The sequence below is a fragment of the Petaurus breviceps genome, unplaced genomic scaffold, assembly GCF_028583685.1.
Source record: "Petaurus breviceps papuanus isolate PSGF00001 unplaced genomic scaffold, PetGlider_PUasm1.0 90760, whole genome shotgun sequence".
Lineage (NCBI taxonomy): Eukaryota > Metazoa > Chordata > Mammalia > Diprotodontia > Petauridae > Petaurus > Petaurus breviceps.
Window position 1 is genome coordinate 10,050,923 of NW_027187338.1, and position 9,518 is coordinate 10,060,440.

The following is a 9,518-nucleotide window of genomic DNA, read 5'->3' on the forward strand; positions in this document are numbered from 1 at the left end:
GAACACTGATCTTCTGAATTCTAAGTGTGGTAGTGTTCTAGACAATACACAAAGAATCACAGAATGCTTTGGTTGGCATAGTCATTCAGTCAAGTACTAAATGCTTGCTTCATAATACCAGGCACTTTGCTAGACCCTGGTGACATAAGTACAGAGTAAAAAATACAAAGAGTGAAACAATCCCTGCTCTCAAGAAGCTTATGTTTTGGGGGGTCGCTAGGTGGCGTAGTGAATAGAGTGCTGGCTCTGGAGTCAGGAGGACCTGAGTTCAAATTCGGCTTCAGACACTTAACACTTCCTAGCTGTATGACCTTGGGCAAGTTGCTTAACCCCAATTGCCCCGCCTTCCCGCCTCCAAAAAAAAAAAAAAAAGCTTATGTTCTAATGTAGGAGACAGGTATTACAGTAACAGATTTAGAACTTAGAACTTGAGTTCATATGGTCCAAAGCTTTCAAATGAAGGTACTGAGACCCACAGATGTCAGTGACTTGCCTAAGGCCATGTCCATAGTAAGTGGCAAATGCAGGATTGGGCTCTTTCCATTGTACTATCCTGCCTCATCTAGTCCAGCCCACTTCTTTTTACAAATGAGGAAACAGATTGAGAGAGATGGAGAGACTTACCTTTGCTCATGTGGTTCCCAAATGACAGAGCCTGGAACTTTAGTCTAGACTTTTGTAATGAGCCACCTTCCCCAAAGTGACGCTCACAAGTCTGGTCCTTCCTAGGCTTAGAAATGTCATCTGTTGTCAACACTGCTAAATGTTTCCATAAAGGTTATACACATCTTAGGTGGGTGGTAGCATTCTTGGGGCTTGTGTTTTTGCTTTTAAACTAGCCTTTGTCTTGTTTTTGGCTTTGCTTTGACCTAGTACCGGCCTTGGTGTGTGTGTTTAACCTGTGGGGGCAGAATTCCTTTCCCAGTTTAGAGAAAAGTTACTCAGACGTACTAATCTTGTAAACCACAGAGTAGATTTTAAGGAACAAGCCTAGGAATCATTTTCCATTTTCTCAGGTAGGACTTCATTCTTTCCCTAATTAGTTCAGATTCTATAACTTAGAAAGCAAAAGGCAAGTTGCCCTACAAAATGGATCAAAATAAGTTTGTTGAACTGATGTTTTGTGCATTGATTCACTTTACAAGATGGCCCTGGAAATAGATTGATAGACATTGAATATAGCCGCCTTGGGGACCACAGAGAAGTTAAAATAAATACATTTGAAAGAGCAGACATGGCAGCTGTTGGAGGAGTCTGTTTTCTGAACTGAGTGCACCCTGCCTCCGGAAAGGTGAAGGGGCTGTGCTTGGCTTAAGTTTAAAGCATCCCATTCCATGCTCAGCTGTAGGGTTTTTTATGGCAGGCTGACCGGAATGGGAGATCTTGCCTTACTTAGGCAGATCAGATGAATGAGGGCATAGCCAGAGAATGTGACAGTCACATGGCTTTTCTATTTAAATAATCCTGTTTTTCCGAAGCTTTGGCACTTGACTAACTTGAATTGGAAGAGAAGACTGTTCCTTCATGATTGTTGATTGTTCAGTGAAGCAAAAACAATACCAAAGAAAACTCTTGAACATAGCATGTTCTTGGAGGTTGGTAGTAGGGTGTGAAGTGGTGTACACTTAGATATCTGTGTTTTCAAAGTTTGGTATTTGTGTGCATTTGGTGTTTTGACTTGGGAGTTTAAGAATCATAGAATAGAGTTTGGAAATGCCTAGTAATCCAGTCCAGTTATATCTCACATGAGAGAAAGGTTCAGATTGTGGCTTTACCAGCATCCCATGGTCCATAACAGTAATAATAATGAAAGTTTGCATTTAAATAGCACTTTAAGGGGTGGCTATGTGGCACAGTGAGTAGAGCACCAGCCCTGGAGTCAGGAGGACCTGAGTTCAAATCCAGCCTCAGACACTTAACACAAAAACTAGCCATGTGACCTTGGGCAAGTCACAACCCCAATTGCCCTCCAAAACACACACATACAAAATAGCGCTTTAAGGTTTGCAAAGCACTTTACAAAAATCTCTTGATCCTCACAACAACCCTGGTTGGGTAGGTGCTATTATTATCTCCATTTTACAAGTGAGGAAACTGAGGCAGGCAGATTTAAGTGATTTGCCCAGGGTCACGTAGCTAGTGAATGTTTGAGGTAGGGTTTTAACTCAGATCTCTTTGACTCCAGGCCCATCCCTCTATATACTGTGCCCCTCGCTGCCTCATTCATTCAGTATATGGTACACCTAGGCCCCTTTTTCCTCTCATCACAGAACAGTGACTATTCCATTGTACTACTTCTGTAGAAAGATAAAATATTTTGAGTCTATTGTTTTTATTTTTATTTCTATAAGAGCTAGGGAATGACTTGTATATGAGGAGTAAAAGCGTGAGTGATGTCATCTGGGACATGTATGACCAAAAAAGGTAGGTGTCTTGAGAGTGAAGAATTAGAGATGGCCTGAGTACTGCCTTAGCTACTCATGCAACATTCAAAGAACCAGAGGAATGCCTCCAGCGAGTTGGGTGGGCCCTAATGTACCTTCCTCTTTCTCTGTATTCATTTTTTTTTTTGCTTTCTGGAGGGCAATTGGGGTTAAGTGACTTGCCCAAGGTCAAACGGCTAGTAAGTGTTAAGTGTCTGAGGCCGAATTTGAACTCAGGTCCTCCTGACTCCAGGGCTCTGTATTCATTAATGGGAGAAAAAGGTCAGACTGTAGAATCATGGAACTGGAAGAGATGACAGACAGACAGCTCCTAATTTAACCCTACATCCCAGGCAGACTGGCCTAGGGGCTGTTCTTTGAAGTAGATGTTCAGTCTCCTGCTTCAGACTTTACCCAAGTGGTCATTCTTGCTTCTGTTTGAAGAGGCCTGGAGAGGAGGAGGAGCCAGTTCCTTTCTGAAGCAGTGCAGCCCACTTTAGGATTCAGCCTAAATATGCTTTTGCCAGTACTCCCCATTATTCATATTTCTATCCCTTGGGGCCAAGTAGAACAATTCCTCTTCCAGGTGAAGGCCCTTTAGATACTTTGAAGACCTTCCCCCCCCCAACTTTTCCAGGCTAAATAGCCCCACTTCCTTTGAACTTCCCCACGCTGGTTGCCCCCTCTCCCCTAGATGCTCCCAGTTTTCCTAAAATGTGATATCTGTATCTGAATGGTACACTCCAGATGTAGTCTAACCAAGGCAGAGTGTGATGGGCTAGCCCTTTCCTAGACCTGGACATCTTGCCTCTCAATACAGCTTATGCTTGCATTAGTTTTTATAGCTACTATGTCATGTTGACTCGATGAACTTGAAGTCCACTAAGGAAACAATCATTAAATACCTACTATATCTGAAGCCCTGTGTTAAGCCCTTTACAAATTATTTGATATTCACATCAATCCTGGGAGGTAGATGCTATAAAACACATGCTCTCCCTGTTTTACAGTTAAGGAAATTGAGGGAGAAAGAGGCTAAGTGCCTTGCCTAGAGTCACAGGTGTCTGAGGCTGCATCTGGACTCAGGTCTTCCTGTCTCTAGGCCCAGCACTATCCACTGAGCCATCCCTCTACCCCACCTAGCTGTCAGTGAAACTGTGAGATGTTTTTCAAATGAAATGTCAACTATATTGCTCTCCTTTACGGATAAGAACAAGAGGGCATGAGGGATTATATTCTGGAACTCTGGCACCAGTAAAAAGTAAGGCATGGAGTTCCCTCCACTTTAACATCACTCAGGAAGAAGCTCTTGCCATTGGGCTTGACAGGGCAAAAAACCCCGAATAAATAAATGACATATTGACTTAAGTTTTTGAGTTTAGAATCTGAGGCAGATTTCACCTCGCCATCTAATATGAGCCCCAAAGAACCCTATGACCAAAAGACTGCAATTACTTTGAAAGCTTCCCATTTAAGCACATTTTTTTCTTTCATAGAAATTGAGTTAATTGCTCTCCAACATCCAATGGCAACATTCCTGGCCAGTGCTGTGTGTGGTGTGGCTAGTTTGGGAAATAGGACCTGCCATCCTTCCCCACAGTATGGGTAGTCAGCTAGTGGGGTTGTTGCTGAGGAGGGGGTGGTGGCTTTCTTCTAGTACATATATCTAGAATGATGTTGCCAGGGATGTGGGAGTGGCTGCTCCTGATTCTTTGAGGGTAAATTATAGTGTTGAAAAAAGCATTGCTACATTTGGAGAAATGTTTAAATTTGATGAGCATTTGAACCTCTCTATGGTGCACATCAAGAACTTGACAGGATAGGTCATGTTGCTGCTGCTGCTATGGTTAGTGGAGTTGGGAGGAAAGGTCAGATTTCTGTCCATACCAGAACCTTGCTGTCTGTATCCGAAATGGGGTGGGTGGGGTCTTGAAAGAGGACCTCGCCTGGTAGCAAGACCATCTACAAGAAGAAAACCCACATCTCAATGCTTGCTTCCTTAGGGAGATGGATGGAAGTCAGTTTGGTTAGAAAATCTTGTCCAGAAGGGAAGGGAAAGAGAACAAGCATTTTCTTTTTTTTTTTTTTTTTTAAAGCAGTTGGGGTTAAGTAACTTGCTCAAGGTTACACAGCCAGTTATTTCTGGGTGTGGTGCTAAGTATCTGAACCCGGATTTGATCCCCAGGTCATCCCGACACTGGAGCTGGTGCTCTTACTCGCTGAGCCATCTGGCCGCCCCTTTTTAAGCATTTTCTATGCGCTAGACAGTGTGCTGGTGTTTTACAAATATCCTGTTTGATCCTGTTGTGCAGAAAAATGTGCAGTAGGTACAGGAAGAGATATAAAGTTAAGTTAAAATGTCATCCTTATCCTCATGGAGTTCACAATTGAGTAGATGTCCACACACTCCTTGATACTGAGTCTTTTGATGCCATTTTGTGGTAGAGAGCTGACCCTAGAACTGAAACTCTTTCCTAGGTCTTTACCAAAGCAGGAAAAGCTTCAAGTAAAGACATAGAGATGAATTTTTTATCTGAGGCTCACCACCAGAGACTTGCCAACACTGGTGGACTCCTCAGCCATGCAACCCAGTTCAGAAAGGGAATTGTGGTCTGACTTGGTGAAGGGAGCATCGGCATTGATGAAATTGGGGATCCTCAAAGAGGCAGAAACAAAGTCTGTGGCCAGCAGAGGAGCAGGGAAGGCTTCTTGGAGAAAGTGTCATTGGAACTGAGTCCTAAATATGTGTAGAAATACATGAGGCCAATAAGGGGAAGAAGGACATTTTGGGTGTTTGAAACAGAGAGCAAAGGCAGGAGTGGGAAAAAAAAGCAGGAAACTTTCAGGGAATAGGTTAATCCGCTTTGTGTGGAGAGGAGGAATGTAAGAATGCTAGCATGGTAGATGGATTAGTAATCCTCATTTATTATTAGTGAGAATAGAGGAGAACAGATAGAATAGGAGAGGTTTCAGGAGTGAAACTATAGAGACTAGCTGACCTGATGGGGAGGGGAGAATCAAAAGATATCCCTAAGGATTTAAACCTGGGAGATCAGATGATTGGTACTGCTACTGACAGAAGGTTAGGTTGAATTGGGTAGAGCCATGATTGTTTACTGGGCACCACTGAGATACCTGAACATGGGATTGTTTCTCTTATATTTTATTTTATTGATATTTTTTGTTTTTACAACACATCCTTGTTTAGTCATTTTTCAGTCATGTCCAACTTTTTGTGACCCCTTTTGGGGTTTTCTTGGCAAAGATACTGTAATGCTTTGCCATTTCCTTCTCTAGTTCATTTGCAGATGAGGAAGCTGAGGCAAACAGGTTTAAGTGACTTGCCTAGGGTCAAACTAGTCAGTGTCTGAGGTCAGATTTGAACTCAGGAAGATGAGTCTTCCTGATTCTAGGCCCAGCACTCTGTGTACCACCTAGCTGCCCCTTTACCCATTAATTTCTAGGTACATCCCTTCACCCTCTGCTTTCCTTCTTTATAACACATCCAACCATTATAACAGATTTAAAAAGAAAGGTTAAAAAGCATTTCAGCAAAACTGACAAATTAGAGCTGGCAGGATATGCAACATTCCATATCCCTAGCCCTCTACTTCTGCAATGAAGGGAGGAAAGTGCATTTGCTCCCTTCTTAACCCTGGGGCCAAGCTGGATGAGCAATTTGGGTTCAAAAGCCCTTTATTAAGCTCTTTCTTTGTGTGAAGCCCTTTCCCTGGGGTAGCCTATCCCAGGTGCATGGGGGTGGAGGGGAGAGAGAGCGCCTGTGTTCCTTATCTAAAGCCTATTGTTTTGTGTGCCCAGGCTCCTTCCTGGTGTCCCTGGGGTAAGGGCTTCAGAAAGCAACAATAGCTATCATTCCTTAGCCAGTATTTAAGAGCTCTGCTTCACGCAGAGAAAATAAAATAGCAACTAGTGGGAGCAGCCTTTCCTCTTGTACCATATGTTTTGACTGGTATGGATTCTACCATTCCTGGGAGTTCTCTAGGTGTTCAGCTCTCCGATGTGAGTGAGTCTCCCCTTGGGTATTATAGGCATTGCAGTTTCCTCTTTTGGGGGGAAGGGTCAATGAGCAGCGTGGCATAGAGGAAGGAGTCTGGAGTCCAAAAACCAGGGTCCGACGTCCCCTCTGCCATGCACTCCCTCATCATCTCTCTTCCCTCATTGGCTAAACAAAGGTGGCAGGCTAGAAGATCCCTAAAGGCCTTTCTCACTCCAAATCATATTGCATTGGGTAATCCTAAACTACTCACTGCTGCCAAAATCCATCCTTTTAATGCCAGCCTGTTTGCCTTGTAATGCTGTGTGACTGCCCTTTGTGGAAGTCCAAGATCTCAGGGAATCAAAATGGGGGGGGGGAGGCAAAGGGAGGGGAATGGACGTATGGTGCCTACTATGTGCCAGGTGCCATGCTCACAACTTTTACAAATGTTACCTCATTTGGCCCTCACAAGAACTGAGAGGTAGATACTCTTATTACCAGCACTTTACAGATGAGAAAGGAGGCGAACAGGGTTAAATGACTTGCCCAGGGTTACACAGGCTTATGAGTCTTGCTGACTCCAGCCTCAGTGCTCTCTCCCCTGTGCCACATAGGGTGTGAAGGGTCCGTGGAAAGGCGCATGGTCGGTGGTGAGTGCTGGCAGCAGCGACTTGCCTCAGAGAAGATATTATCAGATGTGTGTGACTAGGAAAGAAAGTCTGCTGTTCAGAGTGAAAGACGGTAGATGTAAAGCCCAAGTGTTGCATTGGCATCACTAAGCATTAGAGGACCCAGAAGATGACTGCGGATGAGAAGGCAGTGGAAAGATTGTGACCTGCACTGTTGGAGGCAGGGTCCGTCCACCTTGATGAGCTCATGGATCCATCCACAGTGGCTTGCAAGTTGGTCAAAGTACCAGTACATCATGAAAGGCTCTAGGGGCCAGCCAGTCTAGCTTTGGAGGCCTTCCTTACCCACAGCTCCTCTCTATGATGCTGAGAGCTTTGTGCTGGCTAGGGAGTATCCTTTTCGGTAGCAGTGGAGGTGGGAGTGGGGAAAAATTACCCTCTCCCAGAAAAATGAGCTAATCCTTTATAACTGGGGGTGTAATTACCCAGCACAACATCTTCACCCAAGGAAGAGCCACACCCCCCCCAAACCTAGCAGGGGGCAAAATTTTTTCCCCACTTTTGAGACAAAAAGGGAATGATTACTAAGTCAGCTTTAGAGAGGAGCTTACTGCCTTTGTGGGCCAGAGCACCTGTTAGGAGAGAGATTTCCTCTTGTCACAGTTGGTCACTAGTGGAATTTCTTAGCAAACTTATGTCTTATCATTTCACTGCCTACATTCTCCCCACCCACCCCCAAGTGACAATTGGAACTTGATTCCAGGAGGAGCCTCTAACTCTTTAATTCTCTCCTTCTGGCACCTGTTGAAGGATATTTCCTTTGCTTAAGTCTCCATAATTTGAGGATCTATGACTTCATCCTTGTGGAGACTGCCCTTCTTTCCACTGGACATAGGTGATAGATTCTCCATACCTTTAGAACAGGTGCTTTTATATGAACTAGACATCTTGTCAACTAGTCCCCAAAATATACCCAACTTCCCCCAAAGAGGAAAGCAGGACAGTGTAGAACAGAGGTTCCTAACCTGGGGTTGGTAAGATAGATTTCAGGGAATCCTTGAACTTGAATATGAAAAAATTTCTACCTTTATTTTAATTAACCTTTGGTTTTGTTTGTAATCCTATGTATTTTATGCATTTAAAACTTTTTTTTTTTAAAGCAATCAGGGTTAAGTAACTTGCTCAAGATTACACGGCCAGTTATTTCTGGGTGTGGTGCTAAGTATCTGAGCCCAGATTTGATCCCAGGTCATCCTGACTCTGGGGCCGGTGCTCTTACTCACTGTACCACCTGGCCACCCCTAAGTGATTGGGGTTAAGTAACTTGCTCAAGGTTACACAGCCAGGTGTTTCTGGGTGGGTGCTCGGTGTCTGAGCCCGGATTCAATCCCAGGTCATCCAGACTCTGGGGCTGGTGCTCTTACTCACTGCGCCACCTGGCCGTCCCAATTTAAAACATTCTTGGAGGGATGCCTGTCAATTGGGAAATGGCTGAACAAGTTATGGTATGTGAATGTGATAGAATACTATTGTTATAGAAATGACAGGGGATAGTTTCAGAAAAACCTGAAAGTTTATGAACCGATACAAAGTGAAGTAAACAGAACCATGAGAACAATCTATACAGTAATAGCAATATTATGCAACAATCAATTGTGAAAGACTTAGGACTCTGATCAACACAATGATCCACCATAATTCCAAAGGACTCGATGTAAAATGCTACCTACAATACATTTACATTACATCAAGAATGATGTAAAATGCCAGAGAGAGAATTGATGGACTCAGTGCAGAGTGAAATATTTTTTCCTCCTTATTTTCCTTGATTTTTTTCTGGAACATGACTACTGTGGAAATGTTTTGCATGACTCCATATGTATAATGGATTTTGTATTTCTTGCCTTCTAAATGGGGGAGGTGGGGAACTGCTGGAGAGAGGGAGAAAATTTGGAACTGAAAAAAAAAAATTAGAAAACCATTCTGAGAAGGTGGTCTATAGGTTTCACCAGACTGTCAGAGGGATCCAGAACACACACACAAAAATGCCAAGAAACCCCCACATTAGTGGATCTCCTGAGTTGCTGTACTTCCCTAACTTCCCCCTTCTCCATCCCAATTTTCCCACCTAGTGGTCAGCCCTCTGGTACTAGGACTCTCTGAACTTGTCCAGAATGGTCTCCAGACGACAGATACAAAGACCAGGTCTGCACTTAAAGTCTTTTCAAACTGGAAACTCAGTAGTAACCCAATTCACATTTCTGTAACATTTTAAGGTTGCCAAAGTGCTTTCCTCACAGAACTCCATTTTGAGGTAAGTAATGTAAGACTTATCATTCCCTTTTTAGAAATGAGGAAAATGAAGTTCTAGAGAGATTAAGTGACTTGTGCCAGGATGCAGTTCAATTTAACAAGCATTTAAGTTCCTGCTGTGTTCTGGGTGCTTTGAGAGGTGTTGGGGATACCAGG